General features: G+C 45.7%; 10 non-coding genes across 10 annotated transcripts; all 10 read left to right on the top strand.

Moving 5' to 3' along the window:
* The first annotated feature begins 669 nt into the window (after positions 1-669).
* On the top strand, positions 670-742 carry TRNAV-CAC (transfer RNA valine (anticodon CAC)). The gene has a single exon. It is a non-coding gene; the product is annotated as a tRNA-Val (tRNA).
* Positions 743-838: 96 nt separating this feature from the next.
* Positions 839-911, top strand: TRNAV-UAC (transfer RNA valine (anticodon UAC)). Its single transcript has one exon. It is a non-coding gene; the product is annotated as a tRNA-Val (tRNA).
* Positions 912-5,109: 4,198 nt separating this feature from the next.
* On the top strand, positions 5,110-5,182 carry TRNAV-CAC (transfer RNA valine (anticodon CAC)). Its single transcript has one exon. It is a non-coding gene; the product is annotated as a tRNA-Val (tRNA).
* A 1,095-nt stretch (positions 5,183-6,277) lies between these two features.
* TRNAV-AAC (transfer RNA valine (anticodon AAC)) lies at positions 6,278-6,350 on the top strand. The gene has a single exon. It is a non-coding gene; the product is annotated as a tRNA-Val (tRNA).
* Positions 6,351-6,436: 86 nt separating this feature from the next.
* Positions 6,437-6,509, top strand: TRNAV-CAC (transfer RNA valine (anticodon CAC)). The gene has a single exon. It is a non-coding gene; the product is annotated as a tRNA-Val (tRNA).
* A 6,281-nt stretch (positions 6,510-12,790) lies between these two features.
* Positions 12,791-12,863, top strand: TRNAV-AAC (transfer RNA valine (anticodon AAC)). Its single transcript has one exon. It is a non-coding gene; the product is annotated as a tRNA-Val (tRNA).
* A 10,403-nt stretch (positions 12,864-23,266) lies between these two features.
* On the top strand, positions 23,267-23,339 carry TRNAV-UAC (transfer RNA valine (anticodon UAC)). Its single transcript has one exon. It is a non-coding gene; the product is annotated as a tRNA-Val (tRNA).
* A 1,261-nt stretch (positions 23,340-24,600) lies between these two features.
* Positions 24,601-24,673, top strand: TRNAV-UAC (transfer RNA valine (anticodon UAC)). Its single transcript has one exon. It is a non-coding gene; the product is annotated as a tRNA-Val (tRNA).
* A 767-nt stretch (positions 24,674-25,440) lies between these two features.
* Positions 25,441-25,513, top strand: TRNAV-AAC (transfer RNA valine (anticodon AAC)). Its single transcript has one exon. It is a non-coding gene; the product is annotated as a tRNA-Val (tRNA).
* Positions 25,514-25,610: 97 nt separating this feature from the next.
* Positions 25,611-25,683, top strand: TRNAV-UAC (transfer RNA valine (anticodon UAC)). The gene has a single exon. It is a non-coding gene; the product is annotated as a tRNA-Val (tRNA).
* Positions 25,684-27,758: the final 2,075 nt, after the last annotated feature.

Below are 27,758 nucleotides of genomic sequence, written 5' to 3'. Positions count from 1 at the left end.
AACATCTTTAGCTTGGCATGGAGTTTCTGAAGTGTAGTGGTTGTCACGTTCACCTCACACGCGAACGGTCCCCAGTTCGAAACTGGATAGAAGTATGACATGAGGTGTTGATATTAAAGCTTTTGACGTTGAGTCTTTGTTCTCGATGGCTCGTCATGACCACAGTTACTTTCCGCAGCCTTTTTCTGTAGTGTAGTGGTTATCACGTTCGCCTAACATGCGAAAGGTCCCCAGTTCGAAACTGGGCAGAAACACGCAGTTACCCTTTGGTATCCAAGCTTTTGACTTTCAGTTCTTGATCTCGATTGCTTGTTGTCACCACAGTAAGCGCTTGCATCTGGTTTCTGTAGTGTAGCCGTTATCAAGTTCGCCTCACACGCGATAGGTCCCCAGTTCGAAACAGGGCAGAAACACAGCTTTTTATCTTGGAAAACGATCTTTTTGACTTTCAGTGCTTGTTCTTTATTGCTTGCCATGACCACAGCATTTTTTGTTTGTTTGAATCGGTTGGTTTCTGTAGTGTAGAGGTTATCACGTTTGCTTTACACGCGAAAGGTCCTCAGTTTGAAACTGGGCAGAAACACGCTGTTACCCTTTGGTATCCAAGCTTTTGACTTTCAGTTCTTGATCTCGATTGCTTGTTGTCTCCACAGTAAGCACTTGCATCAGGTTTCTGTAGTGTAGCGGTTATCACGTTTGCCTCACACGCGAAAGGTCCCCAGTTCGAAACTGGGCAGAAACATAACTTTTCTCTTGGAAAACGATCTTTTTGACTTTCAGTGCTTGTTCTTTATTGCTTGCCATGACCACAGCATTTTTTGTTTGTTTGAATCGGTTGGTTTCTGTAGTGTAGCGGTTATCACGTTTGCTTTACACGCGAAAGGTCCTCAGTTCGAAACTGGGCAGAAACACTGCGTTCCTCTTGCTAACAAGTGCTTTTGAGAATGAGTGCTTGATCTTTAAACCTTGCCATGACCACAGTAAACGCTCTTGTCTAGTTACTGTAGTGTAGTGATTGTCCTGTTTGCCATCCTACTGAAAGTTCCCTGTTTTGATCCCGGGCAGAAACATGTGGCTTTTCTTTATTTTGATCACAAACGTATATTGTTGGCTTAATTAGCCTTAGTTAGCATATTCTATTGCTGGTTTAATCAGCATTACTTTTACCAATGTGATTATTTCTACCCGTTTTTGCTTTTGGCAAGCATGTGTGTTTTTGACAGTGTCTAAGTGTTCCTAATTCAAGTAACACCTGATAGGATCAAGGTGCGAAAGCAGGCATCTAGGTGCTTTTTCTTTTTGGCTTTTGGACAAAGGCATGAGAATGTTTTGTGGAGCATGGTTTTGTTTCCCTGTTTGTTCTTTTTCTCCAATAGCCTGACAAATAAAAGGTTGCTGTGTTGCAAGATGCACTTTGTCCTGTCTTCAGATTTAGAGGAAGACCTCTTGACTTTGGCTGGCTGTTTTTTTCTTTTTCAAGTTCGTTTCAGCATGTTTAAACATCTTTAGCTTTGCATGGAGTTTCTGAAGTATAGTGGTTGTCACGTTCACCTCACACGCGAACGGTCCCCAGTTCGAAACTGGAAAGAAGCATGACATTAGGCGTCGATATTAAAGCATTTGACGTTGAGTCTTTGTTCTCGATGGCTCGTCATGACCACAGTAACCTTCCGCAGCCGGTTTCTGTAGTGTATAGGTTATCACGTTCGCCTAACACGCGAAAGGTCCCCAGTTCGAAACTGGGCAGAACCACGCTGTTACCCTTTGGTATCCAAGCTTTTGACTTTCAGTTCTTGATCTCGATTGCTTGTTGTCACCACAGTAAGCACTTGCATCCGGTTTCTGTAGTGTAGCGGTTATCACGTAAGACTCACACGCGAAAGGTCCCCATTTCGAAACTGGGCAGAAACACAGCTTTTTCGCTTGGAAAACGATCTTTTTGACTTTCAGTGCTTGTTCTTTATTGCTTGCCATGACCACAGCATTTTTTGTTTGTTTGAATCGGTTGGTTTCTGTAGTGTAGCGGTTATCACGTTGGCTTTACACGTGAAAGGTCCTCAGTTCGAAACTGTGCAGAAACACAGCGTTCCTCTCGCAAACTAGCGCTTTTGACAATGAGTGCTTGATCTTTAATGCTTGCCATGACCACAGTAAACGCTCTTGTCTGGTTACTGTAGTGTAGTGATTGTCCTGTTTGTCATCCTCCTGAAAGTTCCCTGTTTTGATCCCGGGCAGAAACATGTGGCTTTTCTTTATTTTGATCACAAACGTATATTGTTGGCTTAATTAGCCTTAGTTAGCATATTCTATTGCTGGTTTAATGAGCATTACTTTTACCAATGTGATTATTTCTACCCGTTTTTACTTTTGGCAAGCATGTGTGTTTTTGACAGTGTCTAAGGCTGGTTTCACATTTGCGTTTTTTAGCGCTGGAAAAAAACGCTAACCTGCGCATGCGTTTTTTCCCCTATATTTAACATGGGTGCGCATACCTGCGCGCTGCCATGCACATGTATGCGATTTTCATGCGCTGCGTTTTTTTGGGGTATGCGTTGGTATTTTCCAGACGCAGCATGTTGCATTTTTTGGCCCTGCAAAAAAGCGCATGCGCACATATGCGCACGTTTTGCGCTAAAAATGGCCATTATAGCCTATGGGTGCGCATATGTGCGCATTGGCATGCTTATGTATGCGTTTTTTTGCACAAGCGTTTTTTTTTTTTAACCATGGAATTTAGGGGTTTGGGTTAGAGTTAGGGTTAGATAAAGGGGTTTAAGGTTAGGGTTAGGGTCAGGGTCAGGGTTAGGGTTGGGGTTAGGGTCAGGGTTAGGGTTAAGTATGGTTTGGTTAAGGGTTAGGGTTAGGGTTAGGGTTAGGGTTAGGGTCAGGGTTAGGGTTAAGTATGGTTTGGTTAAGGGTTAGGGTCAGGGTTAGGGTTAGGGTTAGGGTTAGGGTCAGGGTTATGGTTAAGTATGGTTTGGTTAAGGGTTAGGGTCAGGGTTAGGGTCAGGGTTAGGGTTAGGGTTAGGGTTAGGGTTAGTTAGGGTTAGGGTTAAGGTTAGGGTTAGGGTTAGGGTCAGGGTTAGGGTTAGGGTTAGGGTTAGGGTTAGGGTCAGGGTTAGGGTTAAGTATGGTTTGGTTAAGGGTTAGGGTCAGGGTTAGGGTTAGGGTTAAGGTTAGGGTCAGGGTTATGGTTAAGTATGGTTTGGTTAAGGGTTAGGGTCAGGGTTAGGGTCAGGGTTAGGGTTAGGATTAGGGTCAGGGTTAGGGTTAGGGTTAGTTAGGGTTAGGGTTAGGGTTAGGGTTAGGGTCAGGGTTAGGGTTAAGGTTAGTTAGGGTTTAGGGTTTGGGTTAGGGTTAAGTATGGTTTGGTTAAGGGTTAGGGTCAGGGTTAGGGTTAGGGTTAGGGTTAGTTAGGGTTAGGGTTAGGGTTAGTTAGGGTTAGGGTTAGGGTTAGGGTTAGGGTCAGGGTCAGGGTTAGGGTTAGTAAAGTCTTGGTTTGGGTTAGTGTGTTGGAAAAAAACGCAAACGCGGTAAAAACGCACTAAAAACGCTTACAAACGCATAAAAACGCTGCGTTTTTTTCATGCATGCTCATAAAAATGCTTGAAAAAAACGCAGCAGTTGTATGCTTTTGTATGCGTTTTTTTAATGCGTTTTTTTGCGGGAAAAACGCGCTGCAAAAAAAAGCAAGTGTGAAACTAGCCTAAGTGTTCCTAATTCAAGTAACACCTGATAGGATCAAGGTGCGAAAGCAGGCATCTAGGTGCTTTTTCTTTTTGGCTTTTGGACAAAGGCATGAGAATGTTTTGTGGAGCATGGTTTTGATTCCCTGTTTATTCTTTTTCTCCAATAGCCTGACAAATGAAAGGTTCCTGTGTTGCAAAATGCACTTTGTCCTGTCTTCAGACATAGAGGAAGACCTCTTGACTTTGGCTGGCTGTTTTTTTCTTTTTCAAGTTCATTTCAGCATGTTTAAACATCTTTAGCTTGGCATGGAGTTTCTGAAGTGTAGTGGTTGTCACGTTCACCTCACACGCGAACGGTCCCCAGTTCGAAACTGGATAGAAGTATGACATGAGGTGTTGATATTAAAGCTTTTGACGTTGAGTCTTTGTTCTCGATGGCTCGTCATGACCACAGTAACCTTCCACAACCGGTTTCTGTAGTGTAGAGGTTATCACGTTCGCCTAACACGCGAAAGGTCCCCAGTTCGAAACTGGGCAGAACCACGCTGTTACCCTTTGGTATCCAAGCTTTTGACTTTCAGTTCTTGATCTCGATTGCTTGTTGTCACCACAGTAAGCACTTGCATCCGGTTTCTGTAGTGTATCTGTTATCACGTAAGACTCACACGAGAAAGGTCCCCAGTTCGAAACTGGGCAGAAACACAGCGTTCCTCTTGCAAACTAGCGCTTTTGACAATGAGTGCTTGATCTTTAATGCTTGCCATGACCACAGTAAACGCTCTTGTCTGGTTACTGTAGTGTAGTGATTGTCCTGTTTGCCATCCTCCTGAAAGTTCCCTGTTTTGATCCCGGGCAGAAACATGTGGCTTTTCTTTATTTTGATCACAAACGTATATTGTTGGCTTAATTAGCCTTAGTTAGCATATTCTATTGCTGGTTTAATGAGCATTACTTTTACCAATGTGATTATTTCTACCCGTTTTTGCTTTTGGCAAGCATGTGTGTTTTTGACAGTGTCTAAGTGTTCCTAATTCAAGTAACACCTGATAGGATCAAGGTGCGAAAGCAGGCATCTAGGTGCTTTTTCTTTTTGGCTTTTGGACAAAGGCATGAGAATGTTTTGTGGAGCATGGTTTTGTTTCCCTGTTTGTTCTTTTTCTCCAATAGCCTGACAAATGAAAGGTTCCTGTGTTGCAAAATGCACTTTGTCCTGTCTTCAGACATAGAGGAAGACCTCTTGACTGTGACTGGCTGTTTGCCGGTTTTGGAAGTGTAGTGGTTAGCACGTTTGCTTAACACGCGAAAGGTCCCCAGTTCGAAACTGGGCAGAAACACGCTGTTACCCTTTGGTATCCAAGCTTTTGACTTTCAGTTCTTGATCTCGATTGCTTGTTGTCACCACAGTAAGCGCTTGCATCTGGTTTCTGTAGTGTAGCGGTGATCACGTTCGCCTCACACGCGAAAGGTCCCCAGTTCGAAACTGTGCAGAAACACAGCTTTTTCTCTAGGAAAACGATATTTTTGACTTTCAGTGCTTGTTCTTTATTGCTTGCCATGACCACAGCATTTTTTGTTTGTTTGAATTGGTTGGTTTCTGTAGTGTAGCGGTTATCACGTTGGCTTTACATGTGCAAGGTCCTCAGTTTGAAACTGGGCAGAAACACAGCGTTCCTCTTGCAAACTAGCGCTTTTGACAATGAGTGCTTGATCTTTAATTCTTGCCAAGACCACAGTAAACGCTCTTGTCTGGTTACTGTAGTGTAGTGATTGTCCTGTTTGCCATCCTCCTGAAAGTTCCCTGTTTTGATCCCGGGCAGAAACATGTGGCTTTTCTTTATTTTGATCACAAACGTATATTGTTGGCTTAATTAGCCTTAGTTAGCATATTCTATTGCTGGTTTAATGAGCATTACTTTTACCAATGTGATTATTTCTACCCGTTTTTGCTTTTGGCAAGCATGTGTGTTTTTGACAGTGTCTATGTTCCTAATTCAAGTAACACCTGATAGGATCAAGGTGCGAAAGCAGGCATCTAGGTGCTTTTTCTTTTTGGCTTTTGGACAAAGGCATGAGAATGTTTTGTGGAGCATGGTTATATTTCCCTGTTTGTTCTTTTTCTCCAATAGCCTGACAAATGAAAGGTTCCTGTGTTGCAAAATGCACTTTGTCCTGTCTTCAGACAGAGAGGAAGACCTCTTGACTTTGGCTGGCTGTTTTTTTCTTTTTCAAGTTCATTTCAGCATGTTTAAACATCTTTATCTTTGCATAGAGTTTCTGAAGTGTAGTGGTTGTCACGTTCTCCTCACACGCGAACGGTCCCCAGTTCGAAACTGGATAGAAGCATGACATTAGGCGTTGATATTAAAGCTTTTGACGTTGAGTCTTTGTTCTCGATGGCTCGTCATGACCACAGTAACCTTCCGCAGCCGGTTTCTGTAGTGTAGTGGTTATCACGTTAGCCTAACACGCGAAAGGTCCCCTGTTCGAAACTGGATAGAAGCATGACATGAGGCGTTGATATTAAAGCTTTTGACGTTGAGTCTTTGTTCTCGATGGCTCGTCATGACCACAGTAACCTTCCATAGTCGGTTTCTGTAGTGTAGTGGTTATCACGTTAGCCTAACACGCAAAAGGTCCCCAGTTCGAAACTGGGCAGAAACACGCTGTTACCTTTTGGTATCCAAGCTTTTGACTTTCAGTTCTTGATCTCGATTGCTTGTTGTCACCACAGAAAGGGCTTGCATCAGGTTTCTGTAGTGTAGCGGTTATCACGTTCGCCTCACACGCGAAAGGTGCCCAGTTCGAAACTGGGCAGAAACACAGCTTTTTCTCTTGGAAAATGATCTTTTTGACTTTTAGTGCTTGTTCTTTATTGCTTGCCATGACCACAGCATTTTTTGCTTGTTTGAATCGGTTGGTTTCTGTAGTGTAGCGGTTATTACGTTCGCTTTACACGTGAAAGGTCCTCAGTTCGAAACTGGGCAGAAACACAGCGTTCCTCTTGCAAACTAGCGCTTTTGACAATGAGTGCTTGATTTTTAATGCTTGCCATGACCACAGTAAACGCTCTTGTCTGGTTACTGTAGTGTAGTGATTGTCCTGTTTGCCATCCTCCTGAAAGTTCCCTGTTTTGATCCCGGGCAGAAACATGTGGCTTTTCTTTATTTTGATCACAAACGTATATTGTTGGCTTAGGCCTCTTTCACACATCAGGTTTTCGGCGTCAGGTGCGATCCGGCGCTTTTGACTAAAACCGGATCCTGCGAAATGCAATGCCGGATCCGGATTCCCCCCCATTGACTTGCATTAGAGCCGGATCGAGCCGGATGGCCATGTGTTTCATCCGATTTTCGCCGGATCCGGCAATGTGACGCGATCCGGCGTCTGGAAAAAACAGCTACTGTAACGTTTTTTGTCTCCGTCGAAAAAGCCGGACACGCCGAATCCGGCGTGTCCGGCTTTTTCATACAATGAAAGCCTATGAGCGCCGCAATGCGCCTGATCCGGCGACATCCGGATCCGGCTTCTTTGGTCTGAGCATGCTCAGTAGCTCTGCCCACAGGACATATATAAAAGCAAGACAATGGGACCCTCAGCCACACCCAACATGCCACCCAAGCCAAGAACCAGGAGCAGGACAAGGCAGCAGACATCTGCAGCAGCAGCACCATCAGCACCACCCCAAATGGAGCAGCATGCTGAACAACGGGAGGGGAGTCCAGCAGCAGATGAGAGACGGTAATTATCAAATCCCCCATTCCTCCAAACTAGGGCTATGGAATATCAAGATATTCATTGGCCCTTTGTTTCTCTTTATTCAACAGCCGCCCAATAAATGCAGCAGCAGCAGCAATGGCAGCAGCAGAAACACCACCCACAGCCATGGAGTCTGGCCATGAGGAAGACAGCACAGCTTCTGGGAGCCCTCCCTCGCATCGTCAGCGTTTGACGGTAAGTTTTTATTTCAAAAATCCATCATCTCTGTAATATATGTGTATTCATTGCCTTTTATTTCAAAACAGGAATCACAAGATGAAGAGGAGCTCCCAGAAGAAGAAGGAAGGGGTGGACAGACACTTGGAGTGGTCTCACAATTGGTAAGTTTTTTGCATCAAACGCAGAAACACAACATCACACTACACACAACACATAGAAAACAATGTTCTGCAGACCACACACAGCAAACAAATGCCTACATCCAAAGACATAACATTTTTTGTTTTCTTCTCTAGTCTTCCCAATCTGGTGCTCGGCCAAGAGGTCCTCGCAGTGCCTCCCAGGGTCGTCGGCGACAGCAACGCGGCGGTCACCAGCATGTAAGTATAAATATTTTTGCTTTGTTTTTTTGCACTTTTTATTTCATTTCTTTTGTGGAGGCTAATTATGTTATTTTTGTCTTTTTCTTTAACAGCCTTCACAGCGTGCTCCCGACTCTGACGGTGAGGATGGAGGGATTGATCTGGACCACCTCATCGATCTCTTCAGAGAAAGGGAGCCGCTCTGGAATATGGCTGACCGCCGCCACGCTGACCTGATCGTTACCCGACGACTCTGGGAGGAAATCTGTTCGCTCCTTGTGGACCGCTGGGAGGACCTCGAAGCTCGGGCCCAGATTAAAGAGCGTAAGTATATACAGTACCGGTTGCTTGATTTAAACCAGTGTTTCCTGAACTCCAGTCCTCGTGGTCCCCACGGATCATGTGTTCAGGATTTCTATTTACTTTGGAAATCCTGAAAACATGACCCCTGGGGACCATGAGGACTGGAGTTTGGGAAACACTGATGTTGTATACTAACCACTTTGTCCTTTCTCGTTTCAGGGGAGAGAATTGTGAAGCGGTGGCGGTCTGTGAGGGATCGTTTCAAGAAGGAGTTCAATAAAGAGATGCGGGCCCCGAGTGGATCTGGAGGACGCAGGAGCAAGTACAAGTACGCACGAGCCCTGTCGTTCCTCCGGGAGACAATGCTCACCAGAAGGTAAATATTACACACCACATGTGACAAAAAAATGTTTAGATGTAACTTTTTTTTTTCAGCCAGGGCCATACCATGTCATTATTTTAATTGTTTTTTTTTCTCTTTATTCCACAGCACGGTGAGCAGCACTCGGGAGCCTGCACGATTGGACCCTTCTGAGGCGATCCCTGAGGAGACCGGCACCGAGGGACACTTCGACCGCCCCGGTACATCTGCACCTTCCCAGCCTTCCCACACATTCGACCCATCTGTCCCATCCACCAGCACAGGAGCATCGTGGCCGCCTACATTACATGAAGCTGCTGGTGAGGAGATCGCTTTCCCTTTACCCCACCCTTCTGCCCCTGCCACCTCTAGTACACCTGCGGGTACTTGGCGGCAAAGGCAGAGGGGTCAGGAAAAGACTTATGCGCCAGAGTTCTTGCATCTGAATGCATCTTTCCAGAACTGTCTAAAAGTCTTGTCAGAGCAAATCTCCGCAGGCTATCAGCAGATCAACTCCAGCATTCTGGAGGTGAAGACACTTCTGCAAACCATGCATTCAGAAGCAAGATCTTCGCCAAACCACACCTTTTTCAGGTCTGTTGTGGAGCGCATGGAAACGCTCTCTCCTGCCCAGCAGATGCATGTAATGCATTCATGCCACGCTGCTCTCCAGCAAGTTACCTCCCAACCTCCTCCTCCCACCACAGTAGTTCCTCCACCTGCACCCCCTCCAGCCACTTTCCATCCTCCCCCTCCTATTACATCTACACCCCCTCCAGCCACTTTCCATCCTCCCCCTCCTATTACATCTACACCCCCTCCAGCCACTTTCCATCCTCCCCCTCCTATTACATACCATCCACCTCCCCAGCACCAGCAACCTCCCCAGCACCAGCAACCTCCCCAGTACCAGCAACCTCCCCAGCACCAGCAACCTCCCCAGTACCAGCAACCTCCCCAGTACCAGCAACCTCCCCAGTACCAGCAACCTCCCCAGTACCTGCAAACTCCCCAGTACCAGCAACCTCCCCAGTACCAGACATCTCCCCACTTCCAGCAACCTGCCCCGTACCAGACATCTCCCCACTTCCAGCAACCTGCCCCGTACCAAACTCCTTCCCCATACAACTTGCCATCAACATCATCTGCTCCTACAGTCCCTGCCCAACCCTCCACTCCACCACCCACCACCTCTTCTGCTTCCCACATGTCCACCCATTCTGTAGTTTTTTCCACACCTTCACCTCTAACTGTTCCTTCCCCACCACGATCCCAGTCCTCTCTCCACACTCCCAGTGTCGAAGTGTCCTGCAGCCCCTCCAGCAGTATTTCCACCACACACTACACAGATTTATAATGTGTGTATTTAAATAAAAATGACCAGTTTTATGGTTTCAAAGCTTTATTAAACAAGTTTATTAAAATTTTAAAAAAGTTAACTAAAAAAAACATTTTTCAATAAAAGTTAAATTATTTTACACTGGTTGTCTGTCATTTCTTTCTGCGGCGAAAAAGGTTAAATACAGGGTATTTAAAAGGTGAAATGGTATTCAAAACTAGGTATATAACTGTGGGTAAATTTTAGCTTTTAGCCACAGTTGTGTTCCTGGTTGTGTTTGAAGCAAAGTATTTCACCTAAAAAGTTGTGTTTATTGTTGGTGATTTCCTAACAATGTGCACAACTTTTGTTAAAAGGTGAAATACTTTGCATAAAACACAACCAGGTACACACCTGTGGCCTAAAGCTAAAAATAGAGACCATGACAAGATAGCCAACTTTGGTTGGCAAAGGTATATACTGTTGGTACAGAAGGTACACAAGTTTGGTTAGGGCACAAATCTTTCACACTCTGTCATCCTGCCAGTGTACTCTGCCTTGAGGTGACATAAAGTATAGTGCAAAATTGTCCCTCATTACTGAAACCGTCACAGAACTTCTAGTGGTAATGTCATGGTAATCTTGCAAGGTGGTTTCTTCAGAGGTGTCCTCAATGGAAATGGGTTCTTTGCAGATAACAAAATTGTGGAGTACCATGCACGCTTTGATCACCTCGTCCACAGTTTCTGTCTTGAGGTTGATCGCAGTCAATAGGACCCGCCATTTGGCTGTCAGAATACCAAAGGTACATTCAACCATTCTTCTTGCTCTTGTGAGGAGGTAATTAAAAATGGGTTTTGGTCTTGTCAATCCTCTGCTAGAGTACGGTTTCAAAAGGTGTTCTGACAGCTGGAAGGCTTCATCCCCTACACAGACAAATGGCATAGGTGGACCAGATGTTTGCGGCAGCGGTCTAGGTGGTGGGAACTGGAAGGTGTTTCCATACAGTTTACACCCCATGGCAGACAGTTTGAAAACTTGAGAGTCATTGGAGCGGCCATAGGCCCCAATATCAACCGCAATAAATTTGTATTCCGCGTCAGCGATGGCCATGAGGACAATTGAAAAATATTTCTTGTAATTGAAATATTCCGATCCCGATCCAGCTGGCTTTACAATGCGGATATGTTTCCCGTCCACAGCGCCCAAGCAGTTGGGAAACTGACATATCTGTTGAAACTTGTCAGCAATTTCAATCCACCTCTCTGTTGTGGGCTCTGGTAAAAACTCTTCAGCTAAGGAGTCCCACAGTGCACGGCATGTGTACTTCACAATTCCAGATATGGTGGAAATCCCGAGTCTGTACTGGAAATGCAGTGACGAAAGGGATTCTCCAGTTGCAAGAAATCTGTGGGGAATTAAAAAACAATAAATTAGTTTTAAATCACAGCATTACATACCAAAACTGACCTATAACACTTGGAGATACAAACTACCACCAACAAGATTGCAGTGAAAGTGTGCTCTGATGCGAGCATATCCAATAAATGTGGCTTACCTTAAAGTCACCATCAGACCCTCTGCGGGTGAAACAGAGAAGCGGCAATAGGTGTTCGCTTTTCTTATGGGGTGTGCAATGCACTCCACCAAGTAATCAAAATTCTCCATTTTCATCCTAACATATATAAAAAATTTATCCGGGTTTCGTCGAAGGTCCATGCAGAGGGTAGAATAGACCCCACGCGTCATTCTCTTGGCTGTGATGGGGTGGATCCACAAACGTCGTCTACGATGCCTGATGCGCTGCTGTCTCGCTCTCTCCTTCTCCAGAACAATCACCCTCAAACGATTCGCCTCCGCTACAAAATCCGCCAAATTCTTCAAAATATTTCCAATGACAACATCCATCTTCGCCAGTAACTTGCTCTTCTCTCCAACCTGCACTTTCTCCTCGACAACCTGTCAAAGACGGGCTGTAGGAACACTCTATATATAGTTTTCCAGTAGCCAATCCCGTTCGGAAGGCCACAAGGGTCAATTTTAAAAACCGGATCCGGCGTAATCCGTCAAAAAACGGATAGAAAAACGGAAGAACCGGATGAGACGGATCCGGTTTTGTCTGTCAAGAAAAAGACGGATCCGGCAGAAAACCGGATCCGTCAAATCCGGTTTTACTAAACATTTGCCGGATCCGGCGTTCCGGCACGACGCCGGATCGCGCCTGACGCCGAAAACCTGATGTGTGAAAGTAGCCTTAATTAGCCTTAGTTAGCATATTCTATTGCTGGTTTAATGAGCATTACTTTTACCAATGTGATTATTTCTACCCGTTTTTGCTTTTGGCAAGCATGTGTGTTTTTGACAGTGTCTAAGTGCTCCTAATTCAAGTAACACCTGATAGGATCAAGGTGCGAAAGCAGGCATCTAGGTGCTTTTTCTTTTTGGCTTTTGGACAAAGGCATGAGAATGTTTTGTGGAGCATGGTTTTGTTTCCCTGTTTGTTCTTTTTCTCCAATAGCCTGAGAAATGAAAGGTTCCTGTGTTGCAAAATGCACTTTGTCCTGTCTTCAGACATAGAGGAAGACCTCTTGACTTTGGCTGGCTGTTTTTTTCTTTTTCAAGTTCATTTCAGCATGTTTAAACATCTTTAGCTTTGCATGGAGTTTCTGAAGTGTAGTGGTTGTCACGTTCACCTCACACGCGAACGGTTCCCAGTTCGAAATTGGATAGAAGCATGACATTAGGCGTTGATATTAAAGCTTTTGACGTTGAGTCTTTGTTCTCGATGGCTCGTCATGACCACAGTAACCTTCCGCAGCCTGTTTCTGTAGTGTAGTGGTTATCACGTTCGCCTAACACGCGAAAGGTCCCCAGTTCGAAACTGGGCAGAAACACGCTGTTAACCTTTGGTATCCAAGCTTTTGACTTTCAGTTCTTGATCTCGATTGCTTGTTGTCACCACAGTAAGCGCTTGCATCTGTTTTCTGTAGTGTAGCGGTTATCACGTTCGCCTCACACGTGAAAGGTGCCCAGTTCAAAACTGGGCAAAAACACAGCTTTTCTCTTGGAAAACGATCTTTTTGACTTTCAGTGCTTGTTCTTTATTGCTTGCCATGACCACAGCATTTTTTGTTTTTTTGAGTCGGTTGGTTTCTGCAGTGTAGCGGTTGTCACGTTCGCTTTACACGCGAAAGGTCCTCAGTTCGAAACTGGGCAGAAACACAGTGTTCCTCTTGCAAACTAGTGCTTTTGACAATGAGTGCTTGATCTTTAATGCTTGCCATGACCACAGTAAACGCTCTTGTCTGGTTACTGTAGTGTAGTGATTGTCCTGTTTGCCATCCTCCTGAAAGTTCCCTGTTTTGATCCCGGGCAGAAACATGTGGCTTTTCTTTATTTTGATCACAAACGTATATTGTTGGCTTAATTAGCCTTAGTTAGCATATTCTATTGCTGGTTTAATGAGCATTACTTTTACCAATGTGATTATTTCTACCAGTTTTTGCTTTTGGCAAGCATGTGTGTTTTTGACAGTGTCTAAGTTTTCCGAATTCAAGTAACACCTGATAGGATCAAGGTGCGAAAGCAGGCATCTAGGTGCTTTTTCTTTTTGGCTTTTGGACAAAGGCATGAGAATGTTTTGTGGAAAATGGTTTTGTTTCCCTGTTTGTTCTTTTTTCCAATAGCCTGACAAATGAAAGGTTCCTGTGTTGCAAAATGCACTTTGTCCTGTCTTCAGACATAGAGGAAGACCTCTTGACTTTGGCTGGATTCTTTTTTCTTTTTCAGTTTCCTTTCAGCATATTTAAACATCTTTAGCTTTGCATGGAGTTTCTGAAGTGTAGTGGTTGTCACTAGAGTTGAGCGACTTTTGTTTTTTTTGGGTCGCGTTTCGTTTCGTGAAACCCGACTTTTCCAAAAGTCGGGTCGAGCAAGATCGTCCGATTATAGGGAAAAGTCGGGGTCGTCCCAAAACACGAAACCCAATGTAAGTCAATGGGGAATAAAAGTCGGCAGTGAGAGGACAGGAAACACACCTACAGTGCCCATTTGAATGCCAAAAGCATCAATTCTTCTTACTTAAGCTTGTCAACCTTAATTAACTTCATAATACAAGTTACGCACTGAAAAATGGGGGTTATTTTGCTAAAGTTGTGGGGGGGGAGGGCTGGCTGCAGGTTTTCATGTGCCCTGGGCGAAAGAGCGCCCCTTTAACACATAATACCACAACTCATCATGCTCCGATACGCCAGAGAAATAGCGGTATAGTACAATGAAAAATACTTCACTTTTTACATCTCATGACGAAGCCCATCTATTTCTCCATACAGAATCATTGGTCCCATATAATGTTTGAAACAGTATATGATGAGCTCCACATAATGCTACAGTATATGTTGGTCCCCATGGATGAAGCTCCACTGTCTTATGGGCCCAAATAATGCTCCAAACATAATGGGCCCCATTTCTAATGCTCTAGTGTATAATGGGCCCTGTAAATGCTGCTCCAGTGTCTGATGTCCACCTTTGGAATGTTCCAGTGTATGGTGGGCCCCATCTATCATTCTCCAGATATAGTGCTCCCCAAAAATTGCTGTCCCAACATTGAAAACAATCAAATAAGTCTCCTCGCTAGGGAATCCCTGTACTAGTCTGGACTCCTCGTCGTCCCCATCTTCCATTTCACTGCACAGTATTTCAACTTTGCAAGTGCTGTGATCCTGGGCAAGCAGGGGGGGCCCACTCGTTGGCGACGGCACTGGCACAGGGCCCCTGATAGTACGGTGGTGTGTCTGATGGCGGGTGGGCCGAACCTGCACTTTCATCTGCATCTTCCTCTTTGTCACCGTGTAAGATGGAACTGTATATGGGAAGGGTAACCTGAGTTTCATCAGGGTCAGATTCAGGTCGTGTAGCGTGCGAGGGGAATGTAGTGGTCTGGGTCAATGTACCAGCAGATTCATCGAGCAATGGTTGGGCATCAGTGCACTTGTGTCGCCCCCAGGAGTACGGTCACCACAGTGGCATTACCTTCTTCCTAGGGAGTGTGATTTCATGCTTGGGAGCAACGAAGGATCTCTCTAGCAGGTTAACTGATTGGGCGGCGTTATTCCCACGAGTCATGACCCTCCAAACAGCGTTGATGAAGGCAAAGTGTTTGTTTTACGTGGGCAGTATGGTTGCAAAGCTGAACCTTAAAGGAATGTCCAGAAGGGCACCACCAGGAGTGGAGCCTACGGTTAAATTCGACTCCACCTGGGAAACCTCAACCATGCCAGCTACAGAACAGATGCACACATTGCAAGCTTAATTCCGTTAACGAACGAGACTCCGTCATGCCCCGCGGTCCGAGTCCGGCTTACTAGAGGGACACGTGAGGCTCTGGCACATGAGATTGGCCAATAACTGGTGTGTCATGCCCTTACATGTCCGTGGCTGCATGTGCGCTACACTGAAAAGGCCAGCGTTTGTCGCTTACAGGTGCAGATAACCCGCTGAACAACGTTAGTGATGGGGATCACTGATTACAATTATTACCCGCGAACAATGATTTCCCAGTAAGTGCAGGTCAACCGCAGTTCCGGAATTAGGCCTAACCATCATTCCTGAAAAAATGAAAAACTTACGTGTGCAAACCACAGGTGCTGTAGCTTGCTTAACAGCTCGCCAGCCGTTCTCACGCCCTGTATGGATTACACGTGATTGCACAAAGGTGAGAAAGGGTACCGTATCCCCAGATAACATGTATGGATAGCGTACACATTCAAAATATATGTCTATACATCAGGAGGCAGGCTCAGACGGTGTTAGGCCCAGTATGGATTGCACGTGATTGCACAAAGGTTTGAAAGGGTACCGTTTCCCCGGATAACATGTATGGATAGCGTACACATTCAAAATATATGTCTCAGGAGGCAGGCTCAGATGGTGTTAGGCCCAGTATGGATTGCACGTGATTGCACAAAGGTTAGAAAGGGTACCGTATCCCCGGATAACATGTATGGATAGCGTACACATTCAAAATATATGTCTCAGGAGGCAGGCTCAGACGGTGTTAGGCCCAGTATGGATTGCACGTGATTGCACAAAGGTTAGAAAGGGTACCGTATCCCCGGATAACATGTATGGATAGCGTACACATTCAAAATATATGTCTCAGGAGGCAGGCTCAGACGGTGTTAGGCCCAGTATGGATTGCACGTGATTGCACAAAGGTTAGAAAGGGTACCGTTTCCCCGGATAACATGTATGGATAGCGTACACATTCAAAATATATGTCTATACATCAGGAGGCAGGCTCAGACGGTGTCAGGCACAGTATGGATTTGACGGCCCAGACTACACAGCGGAGGAGCAGGGAGAGGTAAAGATTGCAAATGCTGGGGCCCTGCCCAAGCAAGGGGGGCCCACTCGTGGGCGTCGGTACTGGCACTGGGCCCCTCATAGTACGGCGGTGTGTCTGACGGCGGGTGTGCACCACCACCGTCAGAGACACTTGATTGCACTATGAAGGACCCTGTACCAGTGCCCGCGCCCAAGAGTCGGCCTACCCACCTGTCCAGGGCAACGGCACTCGCACGGTGTCGTGCGCTAGGTGGTGACCCCGGCCATGGGGGGGAGGCAGCACAGTTAGGGAGTTTTAGAAAGTGGCATATGTTGATGTTGGACATTCAGCTGATGCAAAAGGTGAAATAGGTCAAGTCCCAGGAAGAGGTGGACCAAAGCAAGCCATTTTTCTGTCACCCTATGTGTCATCAGAGGAAGGTGGGACAAAATCCTTGGAAACCCATGCGTGGTTCATTTTAATGAAGGTTAGATCATCCACATTTTGGGTTGACAGACGGGTCCTTTTTTCTGTCAGGATTGATCCAGCTGCACTGAAGACTCTTTCCGATAGCACACTTGCAGCTGGGCAAGCGAGCTCCTGTAAGGCATATTGGGCCAATTCAGGCCAGGTGTCCAGTTTAGCGGCCCAATAGTCAAAGGGGAATGACCTGTGTGGGAGAACATCGATATGGGAGGAAAAGTAGTTTGTAACCATAGTTGACAACTGCTGTCTCCTGTCACTTTCCATCGATGCAGTATTACCAGTTGTGTGAGCGGTACTTGAAAAATCAGTCCACAACATTGTCATGAAACCCCTGTCTCCAACGCCACTTCTGCTGTGTGCACCACGAACACCTCTGCCAAGCTGCCCCCGGCCCGTACGGCTCGTGTGAGAACCATCACCGCTGCTGTGTGCTGGGAATGCCTCAAGCAACCGATTTACCAGAGTTGCTTGTTTATTAGCCAATATTAGGTCAAGGTTCTCCTGTGGCATGATGTTTTGTAATTTGCCTTTATAGCGTGGATCCAGGATGCTGGCCAACCAGTAGTCATCATCGTTCATCATTTTGGCAATGCGTGGGTCCCTTTTTAGGATCTGCAAGGCATAATCTGACATGTGGGCCAATGTTTACTTAAAAAGCCATCCCTGGACCAGAACTGCACTGCTAACTACAGACCTGTCTCTAACCTTCCCTTCATCTCTTAACTCCTGGAACGCCTGGTCCACTCCCGTCTAATCCGCTATCTCTCAGATAACTCTCTTCTCGACCCCTTACAATCTGGTTTCCGCTCTTTACACTCTACTGAAACTGCCCTCACTAAAGTCTCTAATGATTTAATAACAGCTAAATCGAAAGGTCATTGCTCCCTGCTGATTCTCCTGGATCTCTCTGCCGCATTTGACACTGTGGATCACCAGCTCCTCCTCACTATGCTCTGCTCTATAGGCCTCAAGGACACAGCCCTCTCCTGGTTCTCCTCCTACCTCTCTGACCGCTCCTTCACTGTATCTTTTTCCGGCTCCTCTTCCTCTTCTCGTCCCCTTACTATCGGGGTCCCGCAGGGCTCAGTCCTAGGCCCCCTCCTCTTCTCTTTATACACTGCCCCTATTGGACAAACAATCAGCAGATTTGGGTTCCAGTATCATCTCTATGCTGATGACACCCAATTATACACTTCTTCCCCTGACATCACCCCTACCCTAATTCAAAATACCAAGGATTGTCTGTCTGCTGTCTCTAGCATCATGTCCTCCCTCTATCTGAAACTAAATCTCTCTAAAACTGAACTTCTTGTGTTTCTCCCCTCTACTAACCTCACTCTACCTAACATCGAAATAACCCTGGAGGGTTCAACCATAACTCCCAAGCAGCATGCCCGCTGTCTTGGGGTCATATTCGACACTGAACTTTCCTTTACTCCGTACATCCGATCACTCAGTCGCTCTTGTCACCTGCATCTTAAAAACATCTCCAGAATCCGACCTTTTCTCACCTTTGAAACTGCTAAGACTCTTACTGTCGCTCTTATTCATTCTCGTCTGGACTACTGCAACTCTCTTCTGATCGGTCTCCCTCTTACCAAACTTTCTCCTCTCCAATCCATCTTGAATGTGGCAGCCAGGGTCATATTTCTGTCCAGCCGCTTCACCGATGCCTCCATCTTATGCCAGTCATTACACTGGCTACCTATTTGCTACAGGGTCCAGTATAAACTCATCTCTCTCTCCCACAAAGCTCTCCACTGTTCTGCACCGCTTTATATCTCCTCTCTCATCTCTGTCTATCGCCCTACACATGCCCTCCGTTCTACAAATGACCTAAGACTAACATCCCCCGTAATCCGAACCTCGCACCTCCGTCTCCAAGACTTCTCTCGTGCTGCTCCAGCTCTCTGGAATGCACTTCCCCAGACGATCAGACTGATACCTAGCCCTGACCTATTCAAGCGCGCTTTGAAAACCCATCTCTTCAAAGAAGCCTATCACATCAACTACTCAGCAAGCTAACTTTGCCCTGTTCCCGCCTTCCAAATATTATTCTGAATCTGCACCCTACTATTCATCTGTCTCCACACCCTTCATGCACATGATAACTGCACTTGATACTTGTCTATTGCACTTAAACACACGGGCTGATGACCGGATCATGCAGCTTTATATGAAAATCCCTATTATAATTGCCAGACCTGAATTAACAAGCATTTCTCACCTACTGTGTCCCCCCATTTCCTTGTAGATTGTAAGCTTGCGAGCAGGGACCTCACTCCTAATGTCATTGTTTGAATTGTCTTAACTTGTATTGAATTTATTGTCTGTACATGTCCCCGCTTAATTGTAAAGTGCTGCGGAATATGTTGGCGCTATATAAATAAAAATTATTATTATTATTAATGTTCCCGGTGTCAATGATGCACTGCGAGTGCTGGTTGGAGGAGCACTTTCTGGCAAATCCACATCCCTCCAGTCATGCACAAACCCTGTACCAGACCTTGCCACGCCAACATTTTCACTTGCCCCACGAGATGCATCCTCCTCCCCTAAGTAATCATCCCCATCCTCCTCCTCCTCCTCTTCTTCCTCCACCTCGTCCAGGAGAGGTCCCTGAGCAGACAATGGCTGAATGTCATCAAGGATTCCCTCCTCCTCTTCCTCATCATCAACATTGGCTGCAGACGCCTGCTCCTTAAGGTGCGTCAAAGTTTGCATGAGCAGACGCATAAGTGGGATGCTCATGCTTAGGATGGCGTCGTCTGCGCTTACCAGCCGTGTGCATTCCTCAAAACACTGAAGGACTTTACAGAGGTCTTTCAGCTTCGACCACTGCACACCTGTCAACTCCATGTCTGCTCTCAAAGTGCCTGGCCGTGTATGCTCCCACAAATGCATTATGGCCTGCCTCTGCTTGCACAGCCGCTCCACCATGTGCAGGGTGGAGTTCCACCTTGTTGCAATGTCGATAATGAGGCGGTGGTTGGGAAGGTGGAGCAATCGCTGCAGCTTCTGCATACGAACGGAGTGTACAGGCGACCGGCGGATGTGCGCGCACAGTCTTCGCACCTTCTGGAGCAGGGCTGTTAACTCAGGATAATTTTTGAGGAAGCACTGCACCACCAGGTTCAAGGTGTGAGCCAAGCAAGGTATATGGCTGAGTTTTGAAAGGGCTATGGCTGCCACAAAATTACAGCCGTTATCACTAACTACCTTGCCTGCCTCAAGATGTACACTGCCCAGCCATGACTCAGTTTGTCGCTTCAAGTACTCGGCCAGCACCTCGGCGGTGTGTCTGTTGCCCAAACACATCATCTGCAACACAGCCTGCTGACGCTTTCCACTAGCTGCTCGATAGGGGGACACATCGTGTGCAACAGTGGCAGCTGCAGATGGAGTGCTCGTACGACTGCGCTCTGTGGACGAGCTTTCGCTTCTGGTGGAGGAGGAGGGTCGAACGCCTACAGCCAACTGTTTCCTATACCGTGGGCTAGGCAGCACTGTCCCACCACCGCTGTCCCCTGTGGACCCTGCATCCACCACATTAGCCCAGTGCGCAGTGATGGACAGGTAACGGCCCTGGCCATGCCGACTGGACCATGCATCAGTTGTGAGGTGCACCTTTCCGCTCACTGACTGCTTGAGTGCATGGACAATGCGGTCTTTCACATGATGGTGGAGGGCTGGGATGGCTTTGTGAGAGAAGAAGTGGCGACTGGGTAGGTCATAGCGTGGTACTGCATAGGCCATGAGTTCGCGGAAAGCTGTGCTTTCCACCAACCAAAAGGGCATCATCTCAAACGAGATTAGTTTGGCAATGTGGGCGTTCAAACCCAGTGTACGCGGATGAGAGACTGAGTACTTTCTTGACCTACTCATAGTGTCTGGGAGGGTGAGCTGGACTTGAGAGCTGCATATGGTGGAAGTAGCGGTGGACAGGGCGGACTGAGAGAGGGTTGATGATGGTGATGGAGTTGGTGTTCTTTCTGATGGCCTAGAATCAGTCTTTCGTTGATATAACAGTGGGATTCCCTGACTGCTGTGGCCTTGCAACGACACCTCAACATTTGCTGCTGTGCTAACCGGTGGGCTTACAGTGGGGGAAACAATGTAGCGTTGCTGACTACCTTCGTTGTGATCAGTTGCACATGTGGCACTTGAGGTTTGGTGTTGTGTCCACGCTTGCAAGTGCATGCTGGTTAAATGTCTAAGCATGCAACTGGTATTCAAATTTTTCAGATTTTTCCCTCGGCTAAAGGTCTTTGCGCACTTCTTACAGATAACCTTGGCCTGATCATGAGGATTTTGTTCAAAAAAGTGCCACACTGCACTCTTCCTACTTTGGCAGACATTTTGCATCCTAGCACGCTGTGATCTTTTGACCCTCTGGACAAGCTGTCCAGCAACTCTTTTGATGTTTGGAACCTGTCTTTGGAGTGCTCCGGGCCTGCCAGATAACAGCTGTTGCGATGTTGATGTCTGCTGTGGATGCTCCTCATCTGAGCTATTGGAAGCAGCACCCTCTTCCCCCAATGGATGCCAATCTGGGTCAACAACTGGGTCATCCATCACCTCCTCTTCTATGTCATGTGCACCTTCCTCTGTGTCACCGTGTATGGTGGTATAGTGTGCGGGAAGGGGCACCTGAGTCTCATCAGGGTCAGAATCTGGCTCTGTACACTGCGAGGACAATGTAGTGCTCTGAGTGAATGTACCAGCAGAATCATCCATCAGCGGCAGTGCATCAGTGCACTCCATGTCAGATTCATCTTGGCCTGGGTAATTCACCATTTCACTTGATAATCCAGGCATGGTATGTGAAAACAGCTCCATGGAGTAATCAGTAGTATGGCCTGCGTCATCCTTCAATCTTGGTTGGGGTGAAGGACACAAGGAAAGGTGTGGTTCATGAACATGAGCCTCCAATGACGACTCAGTGCTTTTACTTTTTACAACTGAAGAAGAGGAGGTGATAGAGCTGGAGGCTGAGTCAGCAATGTAAGACAAAACTTTTTCCTGATGCTCTGGCTTTAAAAGCGGTTTGCCAACTCCTAGAAAACTAAGCGTTCGAGGCCTTATGTAGCCAGACGATGACGCAGGCTCAACACCTCCTGCATTCGGTCCTATTTTGCTCTTGCCACTACCATCAGATCCACTACCAGCACCATCATTACCAGCTGCCAACCCCCGCCCAATTCCACGGCCTCTTCCACCAGCCTTCCTCATTTTTGGTAGAAATGTAGACAAAATCCAACAAACTATATAGTAATGTAAAACCAGGTACAAGGTGTCTATAGGACAGGCGAGATTTTGAATTTCTGCAGACACTTGTGGACACTGGACACTTTTGGATTGTGTGAGGCCCAATGAATATCTGAGCGCTATGTGACAGGCTCGATGGCACAGCTGTGACCAAAGTGACTAGAGGATAAGGGAGATTTTGAATCTCTGCACACGCTTTTGGACACTGGACACTTTTGGATTGTGTGAGGCCCACTGATATCTGAGCGCTATGTCACAGGCTCAATGGCACAGCTGTGACCAAAGTGACTAAAGGATAAGGGAGATTGGATTGCTTTTAAAAAAGCAGTTTGCAGAGCAGTGGGTAAACAGCAATGCCAGCCTGTCAGGAAGCCTTAAAAGGCAGCCCAACAACCAACACCACTGATACACCACAATATAGCCTCCCCTTGCACTGCACACACAGTGACTGGTGTGTTGTGCAGGCCAAATTGCTAGCAGCAGAAGCAGTTTTTTTTCTTCTCAGCAAGACAAAAAAAAAAATTGGGATTGCTTTTAAAAAAGCAGTTTGCGGAGCAGTGGGTAAACAGCAATGCAGGAATGTCAGGAAGCCTTAGAAGGCAGCCCAACAACCAACACCACTGATACACCACTATATAGCCTCCCCTTGCACTGCACACACAGTGACTGGTGTGTTGTGCAGGCCAAATCGCTAGCAGCAGAAGCAGTTTTTTTGTCTTCTTCCCTACCTAACGCTCTCCCTACAGAATCAGCAGCAACCTCTCCCTATACTGAGATCGGCAGAAGTAAGATGGCGGTCGGCGTGCACGCCCTTTTATACCCCCTGTGACGCCCACCAAAGCAAGCCAATCACTTGCATGCCCTTCTGAAAGATGGTGGTGACCCCTGCCTATGTCATCACGTTGCCCACAGTGTCCGTGGATCCTGATTGGCTGAAAAAGAGCGCAAAACAAACTTTTGAAACGCGACTTTGGCACGTAAGTCGCCGACCTCGTGGCCGACCTCATCCTAGGGTCGGGTTTCGTTTCATGAAACCCGACTTTGCCAAAAGTCAGCGACTTTTGAAATTTTTCGACCCGTTTCGCTCAACTCTAGTTATCACGTTCACCTCACACGCGAACGGTCCTCAGTTCGAAACTAGGCGTTGATATTAAAGCTTTTGACGTTCAGTCTTTGTTCTCGATGGCTCATCATGACCACAGTAACCTGTTGCAGCCAGTTTCTGTAGTGTAGCGGTTATCACGTTCACCTTACACGCGAAAAGTCCCCAGTTCAAAACTGGGCAGAAACACAGTTTTTCTCTTGGAAAATAATCTTTTTGACTTTCAGTGCTTGTTCTTTATTGCTTGCCATGACCACAGCATTTTTTTGTTGTTGAACCGGTTGGTTTCTGTAGTGTAGCGGTTATCACGTTCGCTTTACACGCCGAAGGTCCTCAGTTTGAAACTGGGCAGAAACACAGTGTTTCTCTTCCAAAATAGAGCTTTTGACAATGAGTGCTTGATCTTTAGTGCTTGCCATGACCACAGTAAATGGTTTTGTCTGGTTACTGTAGTGTAGTGATTGTCCTGTTTGCCATCCTCCTGAAAGTTCCCTGTTTTGATCCCGGGCAGAAACATGTGGCTTTTCTTTATTTTGATCACAAACATATATTGTTGGCTTAATTAGCATTAGTTAGCATATTCTATTGCTGGTTTAATGAGCATTACTTTTACCAATGTGTTTATTTGTACCAGTTTTTGCTTTTGGCAAGCATGTGTGTTTTTGACAGTGTCTAAGTTTTCCTAATTCAAGTAACACCTGATAGGATCAAGGTGCGAAAGCAGGCATCTCGGTGCTTTTTCTTTTTGGCTTTTGGACAAAGGCATGAGAAGGTTTTGTGGAAAATGGTTTTGTTTCCCTGTTTGTTATTTTTTCCAATAGCCTGACAAATGAAAGGTTCCTGTGTTGCAAAATGCACTTTGTCCTGTCTTCAGACATAGAGGAAGACCTCTTGAATTTGGCTGGATGTTTTTTTCTTTTTTAAGTTCATTTCAGCATGTTTAAACATCTTTAGCTTTGCATGGAGTTTCTGAAGTGTAGCGGTTGTCACGTTCACCTCACGCGTGAACGGTCCCCTGTTCGAAACTGGATAGAAGCATGACATTAGGCGTTGGTATTAAAGCTTTTGACATTGAGTCTTTGTTCTCGATGGCTCGTCATGACCACAGTAACTTTTAGCAGCTGGTTTCTATAGTGTAGTGGTTACCACGTTCGCCTAACACGCGAAAGGTCCCTAGTTCGAAACAGGGCAGAAACACGCTGTTACCCTTTGGTATCCAAGCTTTTGACTTTCAGTTCTTGATCTTGATTGCTTATTGTCACCACAGTAAGGGCTTGCCTCTGGTTTCTGTAGTATAGCGGTTATCACGTTTGCCTCACACGCGAAAGGTCCCCAGTTCGAAACTGGGCAGAAACACAGCTTTTCTCTTGGAAAACGATCTTTTTGACTTTCAGTGCTTGTTCTTTATTGCTTGCCATGACCACAGCATTTTTTGTTGTTGAATTGGTTGGTTTCTGTAGTGTAGCGTTTATCACGTTCGCTTTACATGCGAAAGGTCCTCAGTTCGAAACTGGGCAGAAACACAGCGTTTCTCTTGCAAACTACCTCTTTTGACAATGAGTGCTTGTTCTTTAATGCTTGCCATGACCACAGTAAACGCTCTTGTCTGGTTACTGTAGTGTAGTGATTGTCCTGTTTGCCATCCTCCTGAAAGTTCCCTGTTTTGATCCCGGGCAGAAACATGTGGCTTTTCTTTATTTTGATCACAAACGTATATTGTTGGCTTAATTATCCTTAGTTAGCATATTCTATTGCTGGTTTAATGAGCATTACTTTTACCAATGTGATTATTTCTACCCGTTTTTGCTTTTGGCAAGCATGTGTGTTTTTGACAGTGTCTAAGTGTTCCTAATTCAAGTAACACCTGATAGGATCAAAGTACAAAAGCAGGCATCTAGGTGCTTTTTCTTTTTGGCTTTTGGACAAAGGCATGAGAATGTTTTGTGGAAAATGGTTTTGTTTCCCTGTTTGTTCTTTTTTCCAATAGCCTGACAAATGAAAGGTTCCTGTGTTGCAAAATGCACTTTGTCCTGTCTTCAGACATAGAGGAAGACCTCTTGACTTTGGCTGGATGTTTTTTTCTTTTTCAAGTTCATTTCAGCATGTTTAAACATCTTTAGCTTTGCGTGGAGTTTCTGAAGTGTAGTGGTTGTCACGTTCACCTCACATGCGAACGGTCCCTGGTTGGAAACTGGATAGAAGCATGATATTAGGCGTTGATATTAAAGCTTTTGACGTTGAGTCTTTGTTCTCGATGGCTCGTCATGACCACAGTAACCTTCCGCTGCCGGTTTCTGTAGTGTAGCGGTTATCACTTTCGCCTAACACGCGAAAGGTCCCCAGTTCGAAACTGGGCAGAAACACAGCTTTTTCTCTTGGAAAACGATCTTTTTGACTTTCAGTGCTTGTTCTTTATTGCTTGCCATGACCACAGCATTTTTTGTTTTTTTGAATTGGTTGGTTTCTGTAGTGTAGCGGTTATCACGTTTGCTTTACATGCGAAAGGTCCTCAGTTCGAAACTGGGCAGAAACACGCTGTTACCCTTTGGTATCCAAGCTTTTGACTTTCAGTTCTTGTTCTCGATTGCTTGTTGTCACTAGTGTTGAGCATTCCGATACCGCAAGTATCGGGTATCGGTCGATACTTTCTGTATCGGAATTCCGATACCGACTTCCGATATTTTTTCAATATCGGAATTCGGCATCGGAATCGGAAGTTCAAAGTTGATTGACAGCCTTACGTCATCATGATGCGTGGTGTGTGCGCATCATGATGCGCCGTCATTTCGGGCCTTCCGGGGGTCTCTGCTGGCCTGCCGGGGGGCTGTGTGGACTGCCCGGGGTCTGTACCGGCCTGCCGGGGGGCTGTGCCGGCCTGCCGGTGGTCTGTGCACCCTGTGGGGGTCTGTACCGGCCTGCCGGGGGGCTGTGCCGGCCTGGCGGTGGTCTGTGCACCCTGTGGGGGTCTGTACCGGCCTGCCGGGGGGCTGTGCCGGCCTGCCGGTGGTCTGTGCACCCTGTGGGGGTCTGTACCGGCCTGCCGGGGGGCTGTGCTGGCCTGCCGGGGGGCTGTGCTGATGTCCGGGGGTCTGTGCAAGCATCGTCCGATGGGACTACAAGTCCCATCTGGCGATGCCTGCTACCATGACAGTGATTGACACATTAGCCAATGATGGGACAGTAGTAGTCCCATCATCCGGCTAATGTGTTAAATGTTAAAAAAAAAAAAAAAAATACTACATACATACTACATACATACTACATGCATGCTACATACATACTACATGCTACATACAAACTACATATATACTACATGCATGCTACATACATACTACATGCTACATACATACTACATATATACTACATGCATGCTACATACATACTACATGCTACATACATACTACATGCTACATACATACTACATATATACTACATACATACTACATACATGCTACATACATGCTACATACTGCATGCTACATACATACTACATACATACTACATACATACTACATGCATGCTACATGCATGCTACATACATACTACATACATACTACATACATGCTACATGCTACATACATACTACATGCTACATACATACCACATACATGCTACATACATACTACATGCTACATACATACTACATATATACTACATGCATGCTACATACATACTACATGCTACATACATACCACATACATACTACATACATACTACATGCTACATACATACTACATATATACTACATACATACTACATACATACTACATACATACTACATGCATGCTACATACATACTACATACATACTACATGCTACATACATACCACATATATACTACATACATACTACATGCATGCTACATACATACTACATGCTACATACATACCACATACATGCTACATACATACTACATACATACTACATGCATGCTACATATATACTACATGCTACATACATACTACATACATGCTACATACATACTACATACATACTACATGCATGCTACATACATACTACATGCTACATACATACTACATACATACTACATGCATGCTACATACATACTACATGCTACATACATACTACATATATACTACATGCATGCTACATACATACTACATGCTACATACATACCACATACATACTACATACATGCTACATGCTACATACATACTACATATATACTACATGCATGCTACATCCATACTACATACTGTATATACTACATGCATGCTACATACATACTGCATGCTACATGCATGCTACATACATACTACATACATACTACATGCTACATACATACCACATATATACTACATACATACAATACATTCATACAATACATACATAGACATACAGTACATATAACATAGAGTAACATACTTACCAATACTTGTCAGATTGTTCCCCGAAGCCATTGTCTTTTCCGGAATAAATATTAACATAACAAACCACAAAAATACTCACCCACGATCCGAAGCAGTCCACGAGTGTGTCCCATGACGATCTTGGGTAGAGTACTGCAGCATCAGATGATGCTGCCATTCTCTACGGGCTGCAGGAATCCAATGACGGAAGGTAGGTATCCTTCCGCACTGTATTCCT

The sequence above is a fragment of the Dendrobates tinctorius genome, unplaced genomic scaffold (genome assembly GCF_039654945.1).
Source record: "Dendrobates tinctorius isolate UK_male_01 unplaced genomic scaffold, ASM3965494v1 ptg000332l, whole genome shotgun sequence".
Classification (NCBI taxonomy): domain Eukaryota; kingdom Metazoa; phylum Chordata; class Amphibia; order Anura; family Dendrobatidae; genus Dendrobates; species Dendrobates tinctorius.
This window is presented reverse-complemented; position numbering and strand designations above follow the sequence as displayed.